This window comes from Periplaneta americana, chromosome 11 (genome assembly GCF_040183065.1).
Source record: "Periplaneta americana isolate PAMFEO1 chromosome 11, P.americana_PAMFEO1_priV1, whole genome shotgun sequence".
Taxonomy (NCBI): Eukaryota; Metazoa; Arthropoda; class Insecta; order Blattodea; family Blattidae; genus Periplaneta; species Periplaneta americana.
This window is the reverse complement of record NC_091127.1, coordinates 178,714,210-178,729,307: the sequence shown is the minus strand read 5'-3', so window position 1 is coordinate 178,729,307 and position 15,098 is coordinate 178,714,210. Positions and strand designations below refer to the sequence as shown.

General features: G+C 35.0%; 1 long non-coding RNA gene across 4 annotated transcripts; it reads left to right on the top strand.

The window, feature by feature from the left end:
* Positions 1-2,016: 2,016 nt before the first annotated feature.
* On the top strand, positions 2,017-14,594 carry LOC138709643 (uncharacterized). 4 transcript variants are annotated; one of them, XR_011334986.1, is made up of 7 exons: positions 2,017-2,484; positions 3,822-3,949; positions 4,474-4,636; positions 5,372-5,465; positions 5,952-6,105; positions 11,942-12,118; positions 12,494-14,594. It is a non-coding gene; the product is annotated as an uncharacterized lncRNA (long non-coding RNA). The 4 variants fall into 4 exon arrangements; XR_011334983.1 differs by lacking the exon at positions 5,372-5,465 and having other exon boundaries at positions 12,494-14,508; XR_011334984.1 differs by lacking the exons at positions 3,822-3,949; positions 5,372-5,465 and having other exon boundaries at positions 2,019-2,484; positions 12,494-14,505.
* Positions 14,595-15,098: the final 504 nt, after the last annotated feature.

Below are 15,098 nucleotides of genomic sequence, written 5' to 3'. Positions count from 1 at the left end.
ATGGTTCTTCATGCTTCAGATGTCTTCTTTTTACTCATTGATAGTATATAATTAGAAAATAAATGTATTATTATTATTATTATTTTTATTATTATTATTATTATTATTATTATTATTATTATTATTATTATTATTATTGAAAACTACTTAAGAAATTCCTTCCGAAAACAACCGTCTATTGTGACAGTACAACTCAAAAGTGCAGCTTTGTGGCAGTTCTCCCGCGACAGTTACAACTTAGCTCGCTCATGCTCGTAACATTAATCAGCGATCGGCTATCTTCGGGTATTGCGCTTATCTCTTCAGCTGACTATGTTATCTATACTCGCTCTCTGGTGCCCACGTGCATCAACGTCGGTTAGTGTAACCATCGGTTAAAATTGTGACCTAATCCCCGATTAAGCATTTTTACGGTGGATCGACCTCGGTTACGACTTAAATAGGAAGTTAACCACAGTAATCTCTAACCGGCCAAATATGAGCGGTTAAAGGAGATAACCAGCGATTAGTAGAGCAAGTAAAGCAAAATGGCGGCCATAACCACAGGTGATTATTTCGAAGACGATTATTATTGTGCAGTACTTGAATTACTTGGATAGAGCATGAGCGTGAAGGTTATTGGAAAGAGAGAATTCTTGCGAGCAATTAGGTGACAGAAAATTTCAGGAGGGATTTCGTTTATCAAAATCTACAAATGGATCAATTGAAATAACACAAGAACAATCATATTTCTCCTACGGATCGGCTGCTTATATTACGATTCTATGTAACTATTATTTTCTGTATTTTAAGAGGGAATACTCGAATACCAGTATCTCTTTCTCTATGTCACTGGCTGAACAAAGAGAGGTTATGGATGGATCTTAGGATAATGCACAATTCCCTGGTGTAGTCCAAGATCGTACACACATTCCTACCAATTTTCTGCATCCTTTTCCTTTATGGATATTCCATCTTTTTTATATAATAGGCCTACATTTAAATCTAGTAATTAAGTCTATCGATACTTCAACCTAACATTGGGATATAATCATTTTTGGATTCAATTTTCCATTTTGTACGATTTTAACCTAAAAGTACTGAAAAACAAAGAAATGGAACTCACAAATATAACAGCGCCCAAAGGCAAACAAATGCAACGCGAAAATGTAGGATACGTTCATTTCGATGTAGAACATAGTGAGCGCAGTCGTTTTTAGACGTTGACTATTATCTTTGCAGCGGTATGGATGCTTTCCTTTAGTCATTTTGTAGAAACAATGTACCATCATAGACTTTACTCTGGTTAAATGAGGTGTCAGCTAGCCATGTTTTAGTAATCGGTGATTATGAATGGTGCACATAAATTACATTTTAACCATGGCTACTGTTTAACCATCGTTTCGTAATCTATGATTACTGCGTTTTTAATCAATGTTGATGCACTTCGCCATGGGACAACTTTTATGCGTTGGCCTTGAGACGCCTGCTTTAGACCATTCTCCACTACAGCAGTTATGCCGTTTTTGCACACAATTGTTTATGATCAATGTCGCCAACATAAGAAACAACTCGTTAAAAGTAATGCTAATATCTATAATAATATGTAATAATCCTCTAAATACTAAATTCGATAGGAAACATTAGTTAATATGACCCTAGATCATATATGTAACAGATAACTCCTCGCTACGTTAAAATCGGCAGCACTTTGAAGAGAACAACCGCCAGGATCGCCACCCCTCCGCCGTAAACGAACACGAGATGGCAGCACAGTCGCTAATGCACTTCAAATGGGAATTATGACGTGACTCCTTATGTAACAACTAGATGGCAGCGTAGTAAACCTGACAAAAGTTGTTAACCTCAAAGCCTATAAGCCCGACATATCTGGATATGACGAAGGTTTTTAGAGCTTCTTCTCCTTCGAATAATGTGATAACAATAATGATAGATGAAGTATAGGAATTTTTTCCACGCCCTACATTAATTTCAAACTGGCATGGTATAGTTACTTCTGTTGGTAACGCACGAAAAGGCAACATGGCGGATGTCAGTGGGAAATGGTCTAAAGTTTCTCCAAAAGTCATCACCATAATCTAAGATAGTTTTCATATGAAAAATTTATTTCAGACGCTGTGCCTTGAAAACTTCCTAGCTGTCCTTCATATCTTTCTGAAGTAATATCGGTTAAACGAGCGTTGAGCGACTTCCACCGATTTTGCAATAGACACCGACGCACTCAGGTTAGGTTAGGTTAATTTAGTTTAGGCTTTTATTATCCCGTCAAGATGAAGGTGAAAGCGATTGAGTGTGACTTTTTGTTTTCTATGTTGTCAGTTGAAGTGCGTCGATGTCTATTCCAAAATCGGCGGAAGTCGCTCAACGCTTGTTTCACCTCCCAGAATTCTGTGTTATGTGGTTATTAATAGTGATTTATTATTAATACTGCATGTGTAAGGTACACAAGTAAGAAGGATAGACAATGCAACTCCTCCAGTCGTGGTAAATGACATAAATAAGTTAAACACTATACTGAATGACAGTGTTCGATTTAAAAATTTAGAATACGCAGTTACTGACAAACTTTAATTGATTCAAGATTTGCTAATCAACTTGTGGGTAATTTGCTAGAAGACGTCGTTGCATATAGACCACTTTTACACTAAACCTAACCTTAGTGTATACAACGTATACTAAAACACTAACCTAACCTAACCTAACGTAACCTGTCACAGATTAAGGAAAAGGTTAGGTTAGTTTAGGGTTTTAGTATATCTTGCAAAAACAAATTTTAAGTTTAGTGTAAAAGTGGTCTATATGCAACTACGTCTGCTAGCAAATTACCAACTTGTGTACTGATCTGCCAGAAAAAGAGGATACAATTAGTTTGGTATGCAACAGGTTTCTTTGTTAAATTGTAAAAAGTCCAGCATGAAGTATTCATGGAAGTTAATAGTTTTCTGGTTAGTGGTACGAGCTATACCTATCCCCATATTGTTACAGATCCCCTAAGAAGAAATTCAAGTTTATTGTTGCCTTGTAAAATTGCATTAAGTAGGGTGTGCAACGATTTTTCCACAAATCCAATAGTAGATCATCAGTCTTCTGGTTTCTTAAATTACTTGTCCAAGAAAGTATCATTTCTAAAAGAGAAAAATTAAAATGTCTTAGTGCTCATGTATAAAATCCATTTAAAAGCACAGTTTGATTACAAGAGTGGGAATATAATAGTTGGCCAGGCAGAAGAAATTCACAGTGTGCTTCTACTGCATATGTTTTATGGTATGAAGCTCGGACACAAGTTATTTAGATGTAGCACATAACTTGTCTGTCGCAACCATAAAAGCTGAACATTTGTATTTGTTTGTAAGGAGTATTACCGGGACTTATTTTAAAGCCGGAGGAAATAGGTTTCCAGATTTTTGGCATTGTCTCAGATAACAATGCTATAAACAGAAAGACTGTTTCATTATTTAGTAACCTCCCAGGGTTGAAAGTAAAATACCAACCACCCCAACAGCAATGTCACAGAGCGACCTGTATACGGTACTTTATTTTTGACAGTGTAGGCCTACATATTTTAAAGTGTGTCAGAAATAACTGGATGAACCAAACAGATCAGTTATTAGATTTAAATATTTCAGTGATGATATACAGGAAGGAGAGGCTTCTTTTGCTGCTCTTAAGGCTCTTCATGGCCTAGAGGAGAACAATTTATTGAAATATGGTAAAACTCTGACATGTTAAATTATTACTCATTATTCAACAGTATTTTCCATTAAATCATTAAAATGTTACCGTATTAAAATACTTAAAAAGTTAAAATTCGTGTTTTCTAGACATGTTTCAGGACTTTACCGTGCTACCCTCAGTAGCTATTGAGTCAAATCAGCTATTGTTCTTGCTGACATGTGGTTCTGATATATAACACTGGCTGACTCCAGCAATGCTACATACATAGATCCAGGTAAGGATCGCACTGACAGTGCACGAGATGTCAGCACATCTGCACTTAATTATCTCACACCCTCCATGATTCTGGCATGAGCCTCTCGTCTCTGAGGCAGTTTCCTTGGTATTCCGCTTTTACACATTGCATATACGAATCTGTGACAGGTTAGGGGGAAATTTTCAGTAAAACTGTTACCTCACTGACAATAATTATCTTCAAATACTAAAAAGAGCAAATTTGTCTGTGTTTGGCGAATGCGCATCATCATGCTTACGAAAATGCACTTTTCAATGTGATTTATTTTGTGTGCACGAGGTTGGAATTTTGGAGTAAGAGGGAAAGGAACGTATCCATGTTCTGAAATTTATCCAGGTTAGGTTTGGTAAGTCTAGGCTTTTGTTAATATATCTTGCATAGACAATCAATTGCATCTCCACAAAAAATCCCTTATAAATTCAACGATTTTCATTTCCGAAATCACCGTAACTACTTCAGTGGTGCCTTGAGATGGAAATTGAACCTGTGTGAATATGTTGCAGGACTTGAGAACTCATCCAGGGAGGCCAGACTTGGAAGCAGAAGATGTTTACAAGAAAGCCAGAAAGAATTTAGAATAAACAAGAGGATAAGAAGATTGATTATGAAGATGCTGATAATCCGGAGTCTGAGAAGAAAATTGTTATAGGTTATAGCATAATGACTGTGAGTACTATAAATCTTTGAGCTCACTCCCTCAATTTTTATTATAGTCTTATATACCTATATTCTGAAATTAATTTTCCTTCATATTCTTCTTTTCTGGCTCTACTTCCCAGGGTGGAAGTTAGCCTAGCGAATAGGGATTATAAAGAATGGACACTGAGCGAATTTTCCTGTGTTTTGTTTCTCTGTGCACCGGCGTTTAGTTCCACTTTCAAGCGCTAGAGGTTAGTGTAATCGAGCAAACACTAAGATAGTAATTGAGAATAGAGTTGAGACACAGGATCCAAACATCGCCTACCTTAGTGCATAATCCAGTAACACTTTGCTTCAGATAAATTCAAATTAACAGCTTTTCCTTATTTCTCAGTGACAAACTAGTTGTAATAATAATTGTTTATGTTTCAGATATAACAAATTATATTATAAAATAATATAATACATTATAAAATTATGTATAAAATTCATTTAATATTTGTATATAATATAATATAGGTATATGGTTTTACTTCTCATAAGAGTTTTGTTTTTCCATTTTCAGTGCTATCAAATCATTACATATGTTAATTGTTGTTGGGGTCAACGTCTCAACTCACATTATAAAGGAACTCTAGAGTCTAGACGTTACAGTTAATGACGGATTTATTATTTTATGGATCCAATTTATTTTATTTGAGTACATAATGTACCTAGATGTATCAACTATATGTGTTATATTTCCGCTATGTCGACTGCTAGCTGGTGTGATGTCAGCGCCAACTCTAGGGAGAAAGCAGAATCTCACGCTCTAGCTGGCCTGAAGGTCATTGAAATCAGTCCGGCTACATCAAAGGTACCGACGCGAAGTGTCCATACTTAATTACCTATATGCTGGTTAGCCTCTGCTGTGTGCCTTCATTTTTTTCTCTTCCATTCCTTGGTTTCAATTTTGTTTTATCACATTAAGATCTGGCTTTAGACTACATGCATGTTCTCCTTGACCAGCATTAGTTTTTGTCTTCTAGAGTGAAGTTCCCCTTTCCACATTTTCTCCAGTACCCAGGGGTCCTTCATTCACTTCATATATCCTATCAATCTTAATTTGTGAATGTATCGTGGTCTTACATTGTAGTATTAATTTCTTTGTCATACATTTTCTCTGTCCATTTCATTGATTTCATGTATGCTACGAATTGGTGTAGTTGTAGTTAACCTCCACCGAAAATTTTAGCAGCACTGATTCGAAAAGGACCCCTAAATGTATAATTTTTTGAGAGCAAGGCATTAGAATTGCGTGTTGACTTAAGATGGAAATTATAGCCATGTGAATATGTTGCAGATCTTGGGAAATTATCCAGGGAGGACCAGACTTGGAAGCAGATCATGTTTACAAGAAAGCCACAGAGAATTTAGAATAAACAAGAGGATAAGAAGACATTGTGGTGCTGCTGATAGTCCGGAGTCTGAGGAGGAAATCGTTATAGCATATGGCTGTGAGTACTATAAATCTTAGAACTCGTTTTCTCAATTTTTATTACAGCCTTAGACACCTATACTTACATACTTACTTACAAATGGCTTTTAAGGAACCCGGAGGTTCACTGCCACCCTCACATAAGCCCACCATCGGTCCCTATCCTGAGCAATATTAATTCATTCTCTACCATCCCTACCTCCTGGAGGGAAAAAAGACCTTTGGGCAGGCCGAGACGCAGATGGGAGGATAATATTAAAATGGATTTGAGGGAGGTGGGATATGATTGTAGAAACTGGATTGAGCTTGCTCAGGATAGGGACCAATGGCAGGCTTATGTGAGAGCGGCAATGAACCTCTGGGTTCCTTAAAAGCTATAAGTAATTATGTTTGGTGAAGAATACAATGCGTGCAGTTCTGCATTGTGTAACTTTCTCCATTCTCCTGTACGTTCATTCCTCTTAGCCACAAATATTTCTCTAAGCACCTTATTCTCGAAGAACCAGTAATGTGAGTATTTTATAAATTCTAACTTTCAGATTTTTTCAAAGCAGAGCAGATTACAAAAGCTCTAAAACACGTTACAATAGTGAAGCTGACAGCAGCCAGTAAGCCAACGACTTGCTGTTGCCAGATTTCCTATATTTCAGCCTTTATTGTAGGAACGCGTGGTAATGCATTTTTTTCTCTCCTGCGCTTGAAATGTGTATTCTGAATTTTTAGCTGTACTTAAAAGCTGACAATGAACATAACCTTTCCTCTGCTCTATAGTAATCAAGTTATCTTAAGGGGACGAAGTTCAAGCAGGATATGACAACACTGTAGTGATGAAGTGTAAAACATTGCTGTGATTGGCGGGGTCTATAAACATGTCATATTGACACATACGTTTTGTTTATCTTGCCAAGCTGTACATGGATATCAAAGGAGGTGCAGCTCATATTGGAGGATTTCTTACATGAAATAGACGCATACAGTGGCGTTTGCTTTCAATAATTACTCAATAGGTGGCAAACAAATCGGATTCTGCTGCAAATATGAGTGATCGTATTTTCATGTGAAATTCAAATTTGAATGTGTATTACACGTGTTCTTTTATTCTCTTCAACAGACCATCAGGTAAGGAGTTGATACTTACAGCTGATTATATAAATGGAAATGTATTTACTAAAATTATAAATGTAAATGAGACATATTGGGAATTATTGTGATGTAGTTTGCACATATGACTGAGTTTATTGTAAGGTGAAGTGATTGTTACGCTTCAAGCAAACAAATACAAAATAATTAACTACATTATTTGTTATTTATGAGGGATGTAAAAAAAAATGACGACAATGTTGTCTATCATTCCAGCATGTCACAGAAAACCAGGGCCAGGACATGCTGTGTGCCTGGTTGTCTAGGCTCAATTAAATAGGGATATCCTGAACTAGCACCAACAGATAGCGCACATGTATTTTGAGGGATGTGCTTTGCGTGTCCATTTGTTTTCCGGTATATAAACATTGAGGATTTACATAGTGTATTAGTGCATTAAATACTCTTAAAAACAACTCAAAATGCCAAATTTTTGTTGTTTTCCTATTTGTGAAAACTAGGGAAAGCCTTTTGTCTTCATTCAGGTCCCGAAATATTCTGAATACATGCTTTAAACCTTAAAAAAAATTAACTAATTAAATTGCGCCTCGAAAGTGCTAGTATTAAACAAAAATAATTACTTCAAGTAAGGAACTGCTAGCTACAGTTTAATTTTGGAAGAGGGAAAAGAAAAATTAATACAATCATGTGCAACCTTGACAGCAAGCTATGTTATATTCAATTAGGAGTCTCTGAAGTTTACGCCAGCATTTTATGCCTGCAGTAAACTTTCAATTAACAGGACGATCCATGATGAAATCCATTTGTGAATAATGTTTTTAATGTGCTGTAGACTACTTATTAAAACCGTGTGTTTACTTCAAATTTTCAATCCTACATAGTATTCAAAACTTCATGTCCTTAACCTACAAAACGCACGAATAATCATGATACTACTGCGATCATATTACATCATCTTATCAAACGTTGCATTTTCTGCAACTAGAGAAAAAATACGAGGAATTCAATCTCGATAGTCCCTTCCCTATAAAGAAAAACATATTAGTGGCTGCATATCCTATTTTTAGCGTATGATACTTACAATACTGATGATTAAAGAGGTACTATTCACCTTCGGCAAAGTTCCTATTTTTATTTATTTATTTTATTCGTACACCTCATTCTCAAAGTTCTCGTTTAGGTTCATGAACATTCAACTTACTTGTATCGCTCAGTATTATAAAAGTTTATGCTATTATTTACGGTAAATTAAATTAAATTAAATTAAATTAAATTAAATTAAATTATGAGATTTCAAAATACTGAATTACATTAAATTATACTACGTTATACAAAATAATTATAAATATAATTTTGACACACACAGAAAACCAACAAGCGGGAGAACGCAATCAACTGTAGCATATGACATAATATAGCCCTACAAATAAGTTGTGCCGCAAGGAACGCTCCTGCCATCTAACGGTAAAACTTTGCATAAGATATCCCTGTTACCGGTACCATAGATGAAGTCCATGACACCAAATAAAGACCTTTTCCTGTGACCCATTTTGATATTATCATCATAAGACATGTGTACAGTTTGTGTGACTATTGCGATATTAAAAGCCACAGCTAATCATATGTTTCAACGCTAGGTTCACGTAAAAACAAAAACATGGTGTGTCCGAATACAGCAGTAAGTACATCACAATAATTCTCGTTATATTGCATTTATATTTATAATTTCAGTAAATATATTTCCATTTATAAAATCAGTAAGTAAGCATAAATTTCTTACCTGATAGTCTATTGAACAGTATAAGATATTTCATCCGCTAAAAGTTATAATGAACATGCCCTTCCCAACGCGAAATACCAAGTTGGAGAACTTTTGACTATTCTTACCGTCAGGTGAGCTGGAGAAAGGATGAAATTGTATATAAATTAATGGTACTGTACTGTGATAAGTTGAGCTATATATAAACATAATTTTCCTTACTGTGTATACTTAAAAATATTGTATTCATTGTATGCTTTGTACTGCACTATTGTATTACTAATATTAGTATTATTATTACTATTAGGCCTGTTATTATTATTTTATTTATTATTATTATTATTATTATTATCATTACTATTCTTATTTATTATTATTATTATTATTATTATTATTATTATTATTATTATTATTATCAATAATTGTCTTATTTTTTTATACTTTGTAGGCCTCATTTATTTTTGACCTGCTGTTCACATTTTATTATGCTTTTTTCTTTCTTTCTGTATGTTATATATTATGTCTGATTTCTTCTTACTTGTTGTTTACATTTTATTATTATTATCTTATTCAATTTTGTGTGTACTTTGTAAATTTGTAGTGTTTCTATAACGCAGTTTTTACTCCTGGTTGAGTGTTAGAGAAGGCCGTATGGCCTTAACTCTGCCAGGTTAAATAAATTATTATTATTTTTTCTTTGTTTTTAGCTGTATAAATCTATTAGTGCTTTATGGTTGTGCTAACAGATGGAGTTACTTGTCAACAATGTTACGCTGAAACTTGTGTTCAGGTTATTGCCCAGCAACAGTCCTGATATATTGTATTTTAAATTTTTGAAGATTGGCTAATTAATATTAACCCAGCACACTCACAATCACACTCACATTCATACAAATTTCCAGACACCCAAGCAAATTTTCTTCTTCAAGAAAAGGTACTGTACATTGTACTGGTGAATAAAATGGTCTGGTAAGTAGTGAATATTGTTACTGATGCAACAAGAGAGTTGGGCGTTAAGATAGCGAATGCTTTTACCGACTTAGAAATTGAAAACACCCACCGATGGCTCTACAGTTGTCCTGGCATCCTATGTTGGCATCATTTAAACATTGAGCTGCACTTCTTTCTGTGTGTAGATATCATTCCCAGTCAGGGGTGAATGGAGGCACCATCTATTTGTAATATTTTGATTGTTGATTTTAAAATTACAATAATTGCAGGTTGCTGTTGAATTGAAACACAAATGTTCATTCAGTGTTATACTGTTAGAGCAAAATGGATAGTCTTCAATGTATAATTGTGCACATATATTTCTTTGCAGTTTCATGGTTTTTTCCTTCTTTGGTAACATAATTGAAACTATGGTTGCGTGAACATTGTGACATTGATCAGATATGTGCATTTCCATTTCTGTACCTTATGTTAATTTAGCCCTTATTTAATAGTACATTATGCAACGAGCCTATAATGATAGTAATTAAGACGCGAGTATGTTTGTTTATGAAACGAGCGCAAGCGAGTTTCATAATTTTCATACGAGCGTCTTAATTACCACTATAGGCAAGTTTCATACGACTTTTTATGCTCGACCATATTTCTTTGAAATTATTCAGAAGTATTGATTTTATTCGTATCTGACTGAAGATCGGAAGTGACCTTGTGCATAGCTCGTAAATTGTGAGATGTGCGCAGATGCGAAAGTATTGATTTTTTCCAAGGAACAATAATGTCATTGACCTTGATGTAATCTAGAGAATAATATGAAATTTTGATTTAGAATTGAAAAACGAGATGACAAATTGAATTTATTTGAATATTATTTACAATTAACGCTAATTATTATAGTAACAGAACATAACCTTCTGCGACAGTATTGGATTTCCAGCCTCCATGACATTTCCCTCGTCTTTCGATTGCATATCCGAGAATAATCGAAAACCTGAACTTTAATGAATAGGCGTACTTTAATGACATGCATTAAAGGACTGCTACCAGGTGTATAATTACTACATTTCGGCATGGTCGAGCATAAATTTATAAAACTACATAATGTACTACCTACATTAATATATGGATCTGAGTCATGGTCTATAAACTCGAAACATATGGGCTGACTTGAAGGCATTGAAATGAGATACTTGAGGAGAATAAAAAATAAAACCAGAAGAGATAGAATAAGGAACCAAATGATAAGAAGTGAAGTTCTACCTGATGGATCCACCACAGAGAAATATTGGAGAGCAAGAACACTAATGGCTTCTTTGCCAAAGCCCGGCATTAGATAACAACAACATGATAAGAATAGGATTAGGGACTAGCTCCACTCATAAATATAATAGACTCTTCTCAATTGTGATGGTTCCGACATGTAGCCAGAAAAGGTATATTAAAATGGTCTGGCAAGCAAGAATGGAAAGAAAGAAACCCAATGGAAGACCCCCACAAACTTGTGAAGAAGGAATAAAAGTCCTCATAAGAGGACGGAAAATTGAATGTAGCAAAGATAATTGCTGTGGATGGAATAAGATGGAGGTCTCTCCATAAACCTCTGCACCAGGGTTTCTCAAAGTGTGCTGTTCAGGCTACAGTAGGGAATAATGGAGGAAGAAAGCAATTAATAACTCGAAAAAAAATGTGGTACAATATTCGCACTAAGCTAGTGCAGAGGATTAGTGCTCTGATTAGTGTTTCACTGCCAGTTGAATGATTGCCAATGCAGCCATTTTGTAACCAAGTCTACCTTTCTTGACATTTATTTCCACACAAATACGTTTTTAACTTCATACCAAGTGTTCACCTATTATAACATGTTCTATTCGACCTACACGACCTGAAGATGCCAATCAAAATTGGCGAAAACGTTTGTTTTTAAATCTGTTTAAATGTTGTTATAACATGTTTTATTGTGTTTTATGTTAAGTATTGATTGAATAGAACTCATTTATCAATTATGATTATTTAAGATGGAAATTACAGGCATGTGAATATGTTGCAGGACTTGGGAAATCATCCAGGAAGGAAGACACTATGAAGATGCTGATCTGATACTTCAGAAGGTGAGAAGAAAATGTGAATATCTTGCAGAACTTAGGAAATCATCCAGGGAGGAAGACACATTATGGAGATGCTGGTACTCCAGAAGGCGAGAAGAAAATGTTTGGAATGTATGGTTGTGAGTACTACAAATCTTTTTAGTCAGTTTTTTGTTATAGCCTCATGTGCTTAGAGTGTGAAAATGATTTTCTTCCTTATTTTTCTTTTGTGGCTCTACTGCCTGGGATGGAAGGTACCTACCTCTGTTTAGCCCTCCTCCACTCCTTGTCTTAGCGCAATATAAGGAAGATATGGTAGGGACAGCTTTTGTCGGTACCTTTGATGTTGTTGGTACTAAGATCCTGCTCAGGAAAGTGTAGTTCTTAGTGAATTAGTGAATGTCGCTAGTATCGGTGGAAGTGACGACTGATTTTAGCAGTCAGCTGTTTAGACATGTTAAACTTTCAGATGAAACTTTATGTATTAACTGTTGTATTCCTATGTTCTATATCAGGGATGTCGATCAGCGCTCTCAAGCTGTGAAACAATTAGTACTGTTTCCTACCCGAGCTGGAATGACAGTCAGTGAGATCAGTCTACCCTCGCTGTAGCAGTGTTCTAGATGCAGTGTATCAACTCTGGTGGCTGGTACGGATATGAAACGACGTTTCAATAGTGAGTGGATAGATAAGTATTTATTTATCTGAAAGGACGGAAAGGCACATTGTTCTAGACCTATATGTAGAAAGGAACTTGGATATATAAACCATCATAATATTAAAAGGCATTTTAATTCAACACATGCTGAAGCTTATGAACTAGAAACGCTATCTGGTTCTGCTCGTGAAAGGGCTGTGCTTACTAGTAATTCCGAGCGCGAGTTTTTTTAAGCTCTCTCCGTAAACTTGGCACTTTTCTGCTGCTACTATAGCAGTAAGAAAGGGTGTACAAAACATATAATGTTGCAGACCATGACAGATTGCTAGTGAGGTTACAATAAAGATTTTAATGATAAGTAGAAAGTTCAGTTTTTATATAATGAACATGGCGGTGAAGTACAGTGTCTAATAAGTAAATATATACTACAGTAAAACCTCGATAAGACGCGCCCGCTTATTACGCTATCCCGTGTAATACGCTTTTTTTGTCCGGTCCCTGCACATTTCATATATAACGCCTTTATAAAATACCCTGTTTGTTGCGCTCAAGTCCTGCATAATATGCTGTTTTTGAGGAATATTTTCGATGTAATTTTCAGCAATGTACTGTAACAGCAATGAAACATCTTGGTGACTGAACTCACTGGTGCCATTAACCTGAAAAGTATTGGTATTCGACCCTTTACCTGCACATTTAAACCTTTATACTTCTTACCTTAGTATACTCCATCCTCTTGTTACGCTCTCTTATTCTACTCTTTATCTGCGTGGTTAAAGCCTACATACAGTTACAATACCCCACCCTCTTGTTACGCTCTCTTATTCGACTCCTTATCTGCGTGGTTAAAGCCTACATACAGTTACAATACCTCACCATCTTGCTAACCCTCTCTCTCAAACACCATTCCTCACCCGGCCGTAATAAAATTCTGGAAATTTTTGCTGGGCAGTTTGTTGTCCTTTAGTGTATTGAAGTATCTGTGAATGTGAGTGTTAAACAAAAAGCGCTTTCTGTGTCGGAAAAATTGGAAATCTTACGAACGTACGATGAGAACACTACTCTTACTCAGAAACAACTCTCTGATTCATTAGGAATACCATCATCGATATTAAGAACGATAATAAAAAATCGCGACTCAATCACTACAGTTGTGACGTCGTCGGGAGGATATAATCGCAGGAAACTGAAGTGTGATAGACGTGAGGACTTGGAGAACACGCACATGGCAAACAACTGTAAATGACTTTTTTTCCGAAAGAATTAAGTACAGTACATATTGTAAATGTCTTTGACGTACAGTATAGTAATTACATAATGGAGTAATACTATATTACCTTTCACGAATCATGTATTTCAATAAAGAAAAATGCTAATAGATACTGTATATAAGTCAAAATTAGTATATCCGCCTAATATGCTGTTTACACCTGGTCCCTTGAACAGCATCTTATCGGGGGTTTTGCTGTATTTGTAAAAAATGTCAAACGTCGGTATGAAACACAAAACAAACACAGATATAGACATTATTCTGGAGAAGAAAGAAATTGATTTCAGACAAACATCATAGGTGCAACTACTATTTAAGGGGACACTGTGTTGAAATAATGCTGAAAAGTTATGAAAATTCACAGTTTTGTTTTTTTATTATCGTTATTATATTTGAGACTGTTTTAAATGATCTAACAATATGAAGTGTGGCCATACATACGGTGCCTGGGTTGAGATAAATGTTTTTTTTTGTCATTTTACTAACTGCGTAAAAAAGCTCCTTGCACAACAGTTATTGTCATATTGGTCTGAAACTTCTCAGAGAAGTCAACTAAATGTTGATAAATAAAATTTAATTAGCATTTGTATGAAATATTAATATTAAGTTTCTTCGGGGAATATTCATATTGCACTTAGATTAAATATGCTGTAATGGTAAATTCATAAAGTAAAAAAATTGTTTCTCTCTATTTAGACTGAACTCAAAAAGCTAATTCATTTTTATTGCCATAACCATTTTCAAGATTTTAGCAAATGTGAACTAAAAATATTGAAAACTTTGACACAAAGAGCCTTTTTAATGATGTCAATATAAAATACATATTTAAAAAGTATAATTTAGAAACTATTAGACCTAATAGCACCAAATTTTGTACGAATGATAGTATTTTAGATCTGTTAATGTAGTTCAAATTTCACAAATTTTGGATGGAAATTGTGGAAGTTTTAAAATTCATACATTCGTAAATGATTGACTCCAAAAATTACGATTGCTCTTCAATAGCATAATTTAATGAATTTGCTTTTCCACATTATGTGCATCTCACAAATCACTCTTACATAATCATGACTGGAGAGTATGGACTACATTTTCACAATCATTATACTTTATTTCAGTCATATTGTCATTATTTTTAAACAAATGCTCAAAAGTACTTACAGATCACACACAACAAGCAGGCAGACCCTAT